Here is a 13,353-nt window from a genome sequence, read left to right on the forward strand (position 1 = left end):
GCAGTGTAACAGGAAAAACTTTGCTTAGATTCCAGGAGGAATGCAACCTGCTTTCTCCTGTAGGTATGGGGTCCTTGGGTAAGAGTTCCTAGAAGAAGGCGAAGCAGATTGTGTTTCTTAGTGTAGCTCCAATGAGGGCAATGAGGCAGACTTCCATGGCATGTAGGTCGTGAGAGAACAGAATTCCTGGAGCTGTTGAAGAGCTGAGTCCACCTAACTTCCTAAGGAAGGGTGCAGCGAGTTGTCCTACACTCTGAATACATAGAGTGACTGGGAAAGGCTTCTAAGTCTGGATGTTACTTAGAAGAGCAAAGGAGACTGCTGGTACTCAATGTATTTGTAGGAAAAAGGGTGCCTACACTAGGGTGCCTAGTGTCTGGTAGAGTGAAGAAACGTTCAAGTAAAGCAGAACTTCCAATACGACATAATGGAAAATGCTAAGCGCTTTCGCTTCAGCAGGGCTTTTCAGGCCTTAGCTTGAGGCAAGGACTCACGTCAAGTTACCCTGTAGCTCTAGAGCATGACAGGAGGAACTCCCACCCATGCTAGGGAAGCACCGTGTTTCCTTTGAGAAACTCCTTTTCTTTCCAGAGGGCTGCCCACAGTGAATAGAGGCCAGTCAAAGCAGTGTTATTTAGGTATCTCAGGCTGGCATGGATAGAGATTTAAAATGGGAACGCAAGGCTTAGGCATTCAAGTCTTCTTTTCTGGTGAACATGCACCCGGACACCTTCTTTTATCTAAAAAGTCCAAAGAGACTCTAGCTACACTCTGGTCCCTTGCTGAATCAACTTTTCTTCACAGAGTGTTCTGCATATATGGAACTCCCTCATCCTTGGAACGTTCTACCAGTGCTATTGGGCCGAAGCCTACTTTAAAGTCCTGCATTTTAACAGGAAAAACGGTGATTTGGTTCCAGTAGGAATGCAAGCCTCCTCTCTCCTGTAGGTATGGGGTCATTGGGTAAGAGTTCCTAGAGGTAGGCGAAGCAGATTGTGTATCTTTGTGAAGCTCCACAGAGGGCAATGAGGCAGACTTCCATGGCATGTAGGACATGAGAGAACAGATCCCTGGAGCTGTTGAAGAGCTGAGTCCACCTAGCTTCCTAAGGAAGGGTGCTGCGAGTTGCCCTACACTCTGATTACATAGAGTGACTGGGAAAGGCTCCTAGGTCTGGATGTTTCTTAGAAGAGCAAAGGAGACTGCTGCTACTCACTGTATTTGTACGAAAACGGGTGCCTACCCGAGTGTGCCTAGTGTCTGGTAAAGTGAAGAAACGTTCAAGTAATGCAGACCTTCGAATACGACATAATGGAAACTGCTAAGCGCTTTCGCTTCAGCAAGGCTTTTCAGGCCTTAGCTTGAGGCAAAGACTCACGTCAAGTTTCCCTGTAGCTCTAGAGCAGGACAGCAGGAGCTCCCACCCATGCTATGGAAGCACCGTGTTTCCTTAGAGAAAACTACTTCTCTTTCGTGAGGGCTGCCTACAAAGACCAGAAGCCAGGTAAAAACAGTGTTATTTAGGATTCTTCAGGGAAGCATGTTTAGAGATTTAACATGGGAAAGCAAGGCTTGTGCCTTCAGGTCTTCTTCTCCGGTTAAAATGCAGCCGAAACCCTTCTGATTTCTAACAAGTCAATAGAGACTCTAGCTACACCCTGGTCCCTTGCTGAATCAACTTTTCTTCACAGGGTTTTCTGCATGTATCGAACTCCCTCATTCTTGGAACGCTCTAGGTAACCCTTCGGGCCTAAACCTATTCTAAAGTCCTGCAGTGTAACAGGAAAAACTTTGCTTAGATTCCAGGAGGAATGCAACCTGCTTTCTCCTGTAGGTATGGGGTCCTTGGGTAAGAGTTCCTAGAAGAAGGCGAAGCAGATTGTGTTTCTTAGTGTAGCTCCAATGAGGGCAATGAGGCAGACTTCCATGGCATGTAGGTCGTGAGAGAACAGAATTCCTGGAGCTGTTGAAGAGCTGAGTCCACCTAACTTCCTAAGGAAGGGTGCAGCGAGTTGTCCTACACTCTGAATACATAGAGTGACTGGGAAAGGCTTCTAAGTCTGGATGTTACTTAGAAGAGCAAAGGAGACTGCTGGTACTCAATGTATTTGTAGGAAAAAGGGTGCCTACACTAGGGTGCCTAGTGTCTGGTAGAGTGAAGAAACGTTCAAGTAAAGCAGAACTTCCAATACGACATAATGGAAAATGCTAAGCGCTTTCGCTTCAGCAGGGCTTTTCAGGCCTTAGCTTGAGGCAAGGACTCACGTCAAGTTACCCTGTAGCTCTAGAGCATGACAGGAGGAACTCCCACCCATGCTAGGGAAGCACCGTGTTTCCTTTGAGAAACTCCTTTTCTTTCCAGAGGGCTGCCCACAGTGAATAGAGGCCAGTCAAAGCAGTGTTATTTAGGTATCTCAGGCTGGCATGGATAGAGATTTAAAATGGGAACGCAAGGCTTAGGCATTCAAGTCTTCTTTTCTGGTGAACATGCACCCGGACACCTTCTTTTATCTAAAAAGTCCAAAGAGACTCTAGCTACACTCTGGTCCCTTGCTGAATCAACTTTTCTTCACAGAGTGTTCTGCATATATGGAACTCCCTCATCCTTGGAACGTTCTACCAGTGCTATTGGGCCGAAGCCTACTTTAAAGTCCTGCATTTTAACAGGAAAAACGGTGATTTGGTTCCAGTAGGAATGCAAGCCTCCTCTCTCCTGTAGGTATGGGGTCATTGGGTAAGAGTTCCTAGAGGTAGGCGAAGCAGATTGTGTATCTTTGTGAAGCTCCACAGAGGGCAATGAGGCAGACTTCCATGGCATGTAGGACATGAGAGAACAGATCCCTGGAGCTGTTGAAGAGCTGAGTCCACCTAGCTTCCTAAGGAAGGGTGCTGCGTGTTGCCCTACACTCTGATTACATAGAGTGACTGGGAAAGGCTCCTAGGTCTGGATGTTTCTTAGAAGAGCAAAGGAGACTGCTGCTACTCACTGTATTTGTACGAAAACGGGTGCCTACCCGAGTGTGCCTAGTGCCTGGTAAAGTGAAGAAACGTTCAAGTAATGCAGACCTTCGAATACGACATAATGGAAACTGCTAAGCGCTTTCGCTTCAGCAAGGCTTTTCAGGCCTTAGCTTGAGGCAAAGACTCACGTCAAGTTTCCCTGTAGCTCTAGAGCAGGACAGCAGGAGCTCCCACCCATGCTATGGAAGCACCGTGTTTCCTTAGAGAAAACTACTTCTCTTTCGTGAGGGCTGCCTACAAAGACCAGAAGCCAGGTAAAAACAGTGTTATTTAGGATTCTTCAGGGAAGCATGTTTAGAGATTTAACATGGGAAAGCAAGGCTTGTGCCTTCAGGTCTTCTTCTCCGGTTAAAATGCAGCCGAAACCCTTCTGATTTCTAACAAGTCAATAGAGACTCTAGCTACACCCTGGTCCCTTGCTGAATCAACTTTTCTTCACAGGGTTTTCTGCATGTATCGAACTCCCTCATTCTTGGAACGCTCTAGGTAACCCTTCGGGCCTAAACCTATTCTAAAGTCCTGCAGTGTAACAGGAAAAACTTTGCTTAGATTCCAGGAGGAATGCAACCTGCTTTCTCCTGTAGGTATGGGGTCCTTGGGTAAGAGTTCCTAGAAGAAGGCGAAGCAGATTGTGTTTCTTAGTGTAGCTCCAATGAGGGCAATGAGGCAGACTTCCATGGCATGTAGGTCGTGAGAGAACAGAATTCCTGGAGCTGTTGAAGAGCTGAGTCCACCTAACTTCCTAAGGAAGGGTGCAGCGAGTTGTCCTACACTCTGAATACATAGAGTGACTGGGAAAGGCTTCTAAGTCTGGATGTTACTTAGAAGAGCAAAGGAGACTGCTGGTACTCAATGTATTTGTAGGAAAAAGGGTGCCTACACTAGGGTGCCTAGTGTCTGGTAGAGTGAAGAAACGTTCAAGTAAAGCAGAACTTCCAATACGACATAATGGAAAATGCTAAGCGCTTTCGCTTCAGCAGGGCTTTTCAGGCCTTAGCTTGAGGCAAGGACTCACGTCAAGTTATCCTGTAGCTCTAGAGCATGACAGGAGGAACTCCCACCCATGCTAGGGAAGCACCGTGTTTCCTTAGAGAAACTCCTTTTCTTTCCAGAGGGCTGCCCACAGTGAATAGAGGCCAGTCAAAGCAGTGTTATTTAGGTATCTCAGGCTGGCATGGATAGAGATTTAAAATGGGAACGCAAGGCTTAGGCATTCAAGTCTTCTTTTCTGGTGAACATGCACCCGGACACCTTCTTTTATCTAAAAAGTCCAAAGAGACTCTAGCTACACTCTGGTCCCTTGCTGAATCAACTTTTCTTCACAGAGTGTTCTGCATATATGGAACTCCCTCATCCTTGGAACGTTCTACCAGTGCTATTGGGCCGAAGCCTAGTTTAAAGTCCTGCATTTTAACAGGAAAAACGGTGATTTGGTTCCAGTAGGAATGCAAGCCTCCTCTCTCCTGTAGGTATGGGGTCATTGGGTAAGAGTTCCTAGAGGTAGGCGAAGCAGATTGTGTATCTTTGTGAAGCTCCACAGAGGGCAATGAGGCAGACTTCCATGGCATGTAGGACATGAGAGAACAGATCCCTGGAGCTGTTGAAGAGCTGAGTCCACCTAGCTTCCTAAGGAAGGGTGCTAAGTGGTGCCCTACACTCTGATTACATAGAGTGACTGGGAAAGGCTCCTAGGTCTGGATGTTTCTTAGAAGAGCAAAGGAGACTGCTGGTACTCACTGTATTTGTACGAAAACGGGTGCCTACCCGAGTGTGCCTAGTGTCTGGTAAAGTGAAGAAACGTTCAAGTAATGCAGACCTTCGAATACGACATAATGGAAACTGCTAAGCGCTTTCGCTTCAGCAAGGCTTTTCAGGCCTTAGCTTGAGGCAAAGACTCACGTCAAGTTTCCCTGTAGCTCTAGAGCAGGACAGCAGGAGCTCCCACCCATGCTATGGAAGCACCGTGTTTCCTTAGAGAAAACTACTTCTCTTTCGTGAGGGCTGCCTACAAAGACCAGAAGCCAGGTAAAAACAGTGTTATTTAGGATTCTTCAGGGAAGCATGTTTAGAGATTTAACATGGGAAAGCAAGGCTTGTGCCTTCAGGTCTTCTTCTCCGGTTAAAATGCAGCCGAAACCCTTCTGATTTCTAACAAGTCAATAGAGACTCTAGCTACACCCTGGTCCCTTGCTGAATCAACTTTTCTTCACAGGGTTTTCTGCATGTATCGAACTCCCTCATTCTTGGAACGCTCTAGGTAACCCTTCGGGCCTAAACCTATTCTAAAGTCCTGCAGTGTAACAGGAAAAACTTTGCTTAGATTCCAGGAGGAATGCAACCTGCTTTCTCCTGTAGGTATGGGGTCCTTTGGTAAGAGTTCCTAGAAGAAGGCGAAGCAGATTGTGTTTCTTAGTGTAGCTCCAATGAGGGCAATGAGGCAGACTTCCATGGCATGTAGGTCGTGAGAGAACAGAATTCCTGGAGCTGTTGAATAGCTGAGTCCACCTAACTTCCTAAGGAAGGGTGCAGCGAGTTGTCCTACACTCTGAATACATAGAGTGACTGGGAAAGGCTTCTAAGTCTGGATGTTACTTAGAAGAGCAAAGGAGACTGCTGGTACTCAATGTATTTGTAGGAAAAAGGGTGCCTACACTAGGGTGCCTAGTGTCTGGTAGAGTGAAGAAACGTTCAAGTAAAGCAGAACTTCCAATACGACATAATGGAAAATGCTAAGCGCTTTCGCTTCAGCAGGGCTTTTCAGGCCTTAGCTTGAGGCAAGGACTCACGTCAAGTTACCCTGTAGCTCTAGAGCATGACAGGAGGAACTCCCACCCATGCTAGGGAAGCACCGTGTTTCCTTAGAGAAACTCCTTTTCTTTCCAGAGGGCTGCCCACAGTGAATAGAGGCCAGTCAAAGCAGTGTTATTTAGGTATCTCAGGCTGGCATGGATAGAGATTTAAAATAGGAACGCAAGGCTTAGGCATTCAAGTCTTCTTTTCTGGTGAACATGCACCCGGACACCTTCTTTTATCTAAAAAGTCCAAAGAGACTCTAGCTACACTCTGGTCCCTTGCTGAATCAACTTTTCTTCACAGAGTGTTCTGCATATATGGAACTCCCTCATCCTTGGAACGTTCTACCAGTGCTATTGGGCCGAAGCCTAGTTTAAAGTCCTGCATTTTAACAGTAAAAACGGTGGTTTGGTTCCAGTAGGAATGCAAGCCTCCTCTCTCCTGTAGGTATGGGGTCATTGGGTAAGAGTTCCTAGAGGTAGGCGAAGCAGATTGTGTATCTTTGTGAAGCTCCACAGAGGGCAATGAGGCAGACTTCCATGGCATGTAGGACATGAGAGAACAGATCCCTGGAGCTGTTGAAGAGCTGAGTCCACCTAGCTTCCTAAGGAAGGGTGCTAAGTGGTGCCCTACTCTCTGATTACATAGAGTGACTGGGAAAGGCTCCTAGGTCTGGATGTTTCTTAAAAGAGCAAAGGAGACTGCTGGTACTCACTGTATTTGTACGAAAACGGGTGCCTACCCGAGTGTGCCTAGTGTCTGGTAAAGTGAAGAAACGTTCAAGTAATGCAGACCTTCGAATACGACATAATGGAAACTGCTAAGCGCTTTCGCTTCAGCAAGGCTTTTCAGGCCTTAGCTTGAGGCAAAGACTCACGTCAAGTTTCCCTGTAGCTCTAGAGCAGGACAGCAGGAGCTCCCACCCATGCTATGGAAGCACCGTGTTTCCTTAGAGAAAACTACTTCTCTTTCGTGAGGGCTGCCTACAAAGACCAGAAGCCAGGTAAAAACAGTGTTATTTAGGATTCTTCAGGGAAGCATGTTTAGAGATTTAACATGGGAAAGCAAGGCTTGTGCCTTCAGGTCTTCTTCTCCGGTTAAAATGCAGCCGAAACCCTTCTGATTTCTAACAAGTCAATAGAGACTCTAGCTACACCCTGGTCCCTTGCTGAATCAACTTTTCTTCACAGGGTTTTCTGCATGTATCGAACTCCCTCATTCTTGGAACGCTCTAGGTAACCCTTCGGGCCTAAACCTATTCTAAAGTCCTGCAGTGTAACAGGAAAAACTTTGCTTAGATTCCAGTAGGAATGCAACCTGCTTTCTCCTGTAGGTATGGGGTCCTTGGGTAAGAGTTCCTAGAAGAAGGCGAAGCAGATTGTGTTTCTTAGTGTTGCTCCAATGAGGGCAATGAGGCAGACTTCCATGGCATGTAGGTCGTGAGAGAACAGAATTCCTGGAGCTGTTGAAGAGCTGAGTCCACCTAACTTCCTAAGGAAGGGTGCAGCGAGTTGTCCTACACTCTGAGTACATAGAGTGACTGGGAAAGGCTTCTAAGTCTGGATGTTACTTAGAAGAGCAAAGGAGACTGCTGGTACTCAATGTATTTGTAGGAAAAAGGGTGCCTACACTAGGGTGCCTAGTGTCTGGTAGAGTGAAGAAACGTTCAAGTAAAGCAGAACTTCCAATACGACATAATGGAAAATGCTAAGCGCTTTCGCTTCAGCAGGGCTTTTCAGGCCTTAGCTTGAGGCAAGGACTCACGTCAAGTTACCCTGTAGCTCTAGAGCATGACAGGAGGAACTCCCACCCATGCTAGGGAAGCACCGTGTTTCCTTAGAGAAACTCCTTTTCTTTCCAGAGGGCTGCCCACAGTGAATAGAGGCCAGTCAAAGCAGTGTTATTTAGGTATCTCAGGCTGGCATGGATAGAGATTTAAAATGGGAACGCAAGGCTTAGGCATTCAAGTCTTCTTTTCTGGTGAACATGCACCCGGACACCTTCTTTTATCTAAAAAGTCCAAAGAGACTCTAGCTACACTCTGGTCCCTTGCTGAATCAACTTTTCTTCACAGAGTGTTCTGCATATATGGAACTCCCTCATCCTTGGAACGTTCTACCAGTGCTATTGGGCCGAAGCCTACTTTAAAGTCCTGCATTTTAACAGGAAAAACGGTGATTTGGTTCCAGTAGGAATGCAAGCCTCCTCTCTCCTGTAGGTATGGGGTCATTGGGTAAGAGTTCCTAGAGGTAGGCGAAGCAGATTGTGTATCTTTGTGAAGCTCCACAGAGGGCAATGAGGCAGACTTCCATGGCATGTAGGACATGAGAGAACAGATCCCTGGAGCTGTTGAAGAGCTGAGTCCACCTAGCTTCCTAAGGAAGGGTGCTGCGAGTTGCCGTACACTCTGATTACATAGAGTGACTGGGAAAGGCTCCTAGGTCTGGATGTTTCTTAGAAGAGCAAAGGAGACTGCTGCTACTCACTGTATTTGTACGAAAAAGGGTGCCTACCCGAGTGTGCCTAGTGTCTGGTAAAGTGAAGAAACGTTCAAGTAATGCAGACCTTCGAATACGACATAATGGAAACTGCTAAGCGCTTTCGCTTCAGCAAGGCTTTTCAGGCCTTAGCTTGAGGCAAAGACTCACGTCAAGTTTCCCTGTAGCTCTAGAGCAGGACAGCAGGAGCTCCCACCCATGCTATGGAAGCACCGTGTTTCCTTAGAGAAAACTACTTCTCTTTCGTGAGGGCTGCCTACAAAGACCAGAAGCCAGGTAAAAACAGTGTTATTTAGGATTCTTCAGGGAAGCATGTTTAGAGATTTAACATGGGAAAGCAAGGCTTGTGCCTTCAGGTCTTCTTCTCCGGTTAAAATGCAGCCGAAACCCTTCTGATTTCTAACAAGTCAATAGAGACTCTAGCTACACCCTGGTCCCTTGCTGAATCAACTTTTCTTCACAGGGTTTTCTGCATGTATCGAACTCCCTCATTCTTGGAACGCTCTAGGTAACCCTTCGGGCCTAAACCTATTCTAAAGTCCTGCAGTGTAACAGGAAAAACTTTGCTTAGATTCCAGGAGGAATGCAACCTGCTTTCTCCTGTAGGTATGGGGTCCTTGGGTAAGAGTTCCTAGAAGAAGGCGAAGCAGATTGTGTTTCTTAGTGTAGCTCCAATGAGGGCAATGAGGCAGACTTCCATGGCATGTAGGTCGTGAGAGAACAGAATTCCTGGAGCTGTTGAAGAGCTGAGTCCACCTAACTTCCTAAGGAAGGGTGCAGCGAGTTGTCCTACACTCTGAGTACATAGAGTGACTGGGAAAGGCTTCTAAGTCTGGATGTTACTTAGAAGAGCAAAGGAGACTGCTGGTACTCAATGTATTTGTAGGAAAAAGGGTGCCTACACTAGGGTGCCTAGTGTCTGGGAGAGTGAAGAAACGTTCAAGTAAAGCAGAACTTCCAATACGACATAATGGAAAATGCTAAGCGCTTTCGCTTCAGCAGGGCTTTTCAGGCCTTAGCTTGAGGCAAGGACTGACGTCAAGTTATCCTGTAGCTCTAGAGCATGACAGGAGGAACTCCCACCCATGCTAGGGAAGCACCGTGTTTCCTTAGAGAAACTCCTTTTCTTTCCAGAGGGCTGCCCACGGTGAATAGAGGCCAGTCAAAGCAGTGTTATTTAGGTATCTCAGGCTGGCATGGATAGAGATTTAAAATGGGAACGCAAGGCTTAGGCATTCAAGTCTTCTTTTCTGGTGAACATGCACCCGGACACCTTCTTTTATCTAAAAAGTCCAAAGAGACTCTAGCTACACTCTGGTCCCTTGCTGAATCAACTTTTCTTCACAGAGTGTTCTGCATATATGGAACTCCCTCATCCTTGGAACGTTCTACCAGTGCTATTGGGCCGAAGCCTAGTTTAAAGTCCTGCATTTTAACAGGAAAAACGGTGATTTGGTTCCAGTAGGAATGCAAGCCTCCTCTCTCCTGTAGGTATGGGGTCATTGGGTAAGAGTTCCTAGAGGTAGGCGAAGCAGATTGTGTATCTTTGTGAAGCTCCACAGAGGGCAATGAGGCAGACTTCCATGGCATGTAGGACATGAGAGAACAGATCCCTGGAGCTGTTGAAGAGCTGAGTCCACCTAGCTTCCTAAGGAAGGGTGCTGCGAGTTGCCGTACACTCTGATTACATAGAGTGACTGGGAAAGGCTCCTAGGTCTGGATGTTTCTTAGAAGAGCAAAGGAGACTGCTGCTACTCACTGTATTTGTACGAAAAAGGGTGCCTACCCGAGTGTGCCTAGTGTCTGGTAAAGTGAAGAAACGTTCAAGTAATGCAGACCTTCGAATACGACATAATGGAAACTGCTAAGCGCTTTCGCTTCAGCAAGGCTTTTCAGGCCTTAGCTTGAGGCAAAGACTCACGTCAAGTTTCCCTGTAGCTCTAGAGCAGGACAGCAGGAGCTCCCACCCATGCTATGGAAGCACCGTGTTTCCTTAGAGAAAACTACTTCTCTTTCGTGAGGGCTGCCTACAAAGACCAGAAGCCAGGTAAAAACAGTGTTATTTAGGATTCTTCAGGGAAGCATGTTTAGAGATTTAACATGGGAAAGCAAGGCTTGTGCCTTCAGGTCTTCTTCTCCGGTTAAAATGCAGCCGAAACCCTTCTGATTTCTAACAAGTCAATAGAGACTCTAGCTACACCCTGGTCCCTTGCTGAATCAACTTTTCTTCACAGGGTTTTCTGCATGTATCGAACTCCCTCATTCTTGGAACGCTCTAGGTAACCCTTCGGGCCTAAACCTATTCTAAAGTCCTGCAGTGTAACAGGAAAAACTTTGCTTAGATTCCAGGAGGAATGCAACCTGCTTTCTCCTGTAGGTATGGGGTCCTTGGGTAAGAGTTCCTAGAAGAAGGCGAAGCAGATTGTGTTTCTTAGTGTAGCTCCAATGAGGGCAATGAGGCAGACTTCCATGGCATGTAGGTCGTGAGAGAACAGAATTCCTGGAGCTGTTGAAGAGCTGAGTCCACCTAACTTCCTAAGGAAGGGTGCAGCGAGTTGTCCTACACTCTGAGTACATAGAGTGACTGGGAAAGGCTTCTAAGTCTGGATGTTACTTAGAAGAGCAAAGGAGACTGCTGGTACTCAATGTATTTGTAGGAAAAAGGGTGCCTACACTAGGGTGCCTAGTGTCTGGTAGAGTGAAGAAACGTTCAAGTAAAGCAGAACTTCCAATACGACATAATGGAAAATGCTAAGCGCTTTCGCTTCAGCAGGGCTTTTCAGGCCTTAGCTTGAGGCAAGGACTGACGTCAAGTTATCCTGTAGCTCTAGAGCATGACAGGAGGAACTCCCACCCATGCTAGGGAAGCACCGTGTTTCCTTAGAGAAACTCCTTTTCTTTCCAGAGGGCTGCCCACAGTGAATAGAGGCCAGTCAAAGCAGTGTTATTTAGGTATCTCAGGCTGGCATGGATAGAGATTTAAAATGGGAACGCAAGGCTTAGGCATTCAAGTCTTCTTTTCTGGTGAACATGCACCCGGACACCTTCTTTTATCTAAAAAGTCCAAAGAGACTCTAGCTACACTCTGGTCCCTTGCTGAATCAACTTTTCTTCACAGAGTGTTCTGCATATATGGAACTCCCTCATCCTTGGAACGTTCTACCAGTGCTATTGGGCCGAAGCCTAGTTTAAAGTCCTGCATTTTAACAGGAAAAACGGTGATTTGGTTCCAGTAGGAATGCAAGCCTCCTCTCTCCTGTAGGTATGGGGTCATTGGGTAAGAGTTCCTAGAGGTAGGCGAAGCAGATTGTGTATCTTTGTGAAGCTCCACAGAGGGCAATGAGGCAGACTTCCATGGCATGTAGGACATGAGAGAACAGATCCCTGGAGCTGTTGAAGAGCTGAGTCCACCTAGCTTCCTAAGGAAGGGTGCTAAGTGGTGCCCTACACTCTGATTACATAGAGTGACTGGGAAAGGCTCCTAGGTCTGGATGTTTCTTAGAAGAGCAAAGGAGACTGCTGCTACTCACTGTATTTGTACGAAAACGGGTGCCTACCCGAGTGTGCCTAGTGTCTGGTAAAGTGAAGAAACGTTCAAGTAATGCAGACCTTCGAATACGACATAATGGAAACTGCTAAGCGCTTTCGCTTCAGCAAGGCTTTTCAGGCCTTAGCTTGAGGCAAAGACTCACGTCAAGTTTCCCTGTAGCTCTAGAGCAGGACAGCAGGAGCTCCCACCCATGCTATGGAAGCACCGTGTTTCCTTAGAGAAAACTACTTCTCTTTCGTGAGGGCTGCCTACAAAGACCAGAAGCCAGGTAAAAACAGTGTTATTTAGGATTCTTCAGGGAAGCATGTTTAGAGATTTAACATGGGAAAGCAAGGCTTGTGCCTTCAGGTCTTCTTCTCCGGTTAAAATGCAGCCGAAACCCTTCTGATTTCTAACAAGTCAATAGAGACTCTAGCTAAACCCTGGTCCCTTGCTGAATCAACTTTTCTTCACAGGGTTTTCTGCATGTATCGAACTCCCTCATTCTTGGAACGCTCTAGGTAACCCTTCGGGCCTAAACCTATTCTAAAGTCCTGCAGTGTAACAGGAAAAACTTTGCTTAGATTCCAGGAGGAATGCAACCTGCTTTCTCCTGTAGGTATGGGGTCCTTGGGTAAGAGTTCCTAGAAGAAGGCGAAACAGATTGTGTTTCTTAGTGTAGCTCCAATGAGGGCAATGAGGCAGACTTCCATGGCATGTAGGTCGTGAGAGGACAGAATTCCTGGAGCTGTTGAAGAGCTGAGTCCACCTAACTTCCTAAGGAAGGGTGCAGCGAGTTGTCCTACACTCTGAGTACATAGAGTGACTGGGAAAGGCTTCTAAGTCTGGATGTTACTTAGAAGAGCAAAGGAGACTGCTGGTACTCAATGTATTTGTAGGAAAAAGGGTGCCTACACTAGGGTGCCTAGTGTCTGGTAGAGTGAAGAAACGTTCAAGTAAAGCAGAACTTCCAATACGACATAATGGAAAATGCTAAGCGCTTTCGCTTCAGCAGGGCTTTTCAGGCCTTAGCTTGAGGCAAGGACTGATGTCAAGTTACCCTGTAGCTCTAGAGCATGACAGGAGGAACTCCCACCCATGCTAGGGAAGCACCGTGTTTCCTTAGAGAAACTCCTTTTCTTTCCAGAGGGCTGCCCACAGTGAATAGAGGCCAGTCAAAGCAGTGTTATTTAGGTATCTCAGGCTGGCATGGATAGAGATTTAAAATGGGAACGCAAGGCTTAGGCATTCAAGTCTTCTTTTCTGGTGAACATGCACCCGGACACCTTCTTTTATCTAAAAAGTCCAAAGAGACTCTAGCTACACTCTGGTCCCTTGCTGAATCAACTTTTCTTCACAGAGTGTTCTGCATATATGGAACTCCCTCATCCTTGGAACGTTCTACCAGTGCTATTGGGCCGAAGCCTAGTTTAAAGTCCTGCATTTTAACAGGAAAAACGGTGATTTGGTTCCAGTAGGAATGCAAGCCTCCTCTCTCCTGTAGGTATGGGG

The sequence above is a fragment of the Balaenoptera physalus genome (genome assembly GCF_965194825.1).
Source record: "Balaenoptera physalus genome assembly, chromosome: 21".
Taxonomy (NCBI): Eukaryota; Metazoa; Chordata; class Mammalia; order Artiodactyla; family Balaenopteridae; genus Balaenoptera; species Balaenoptera physalus.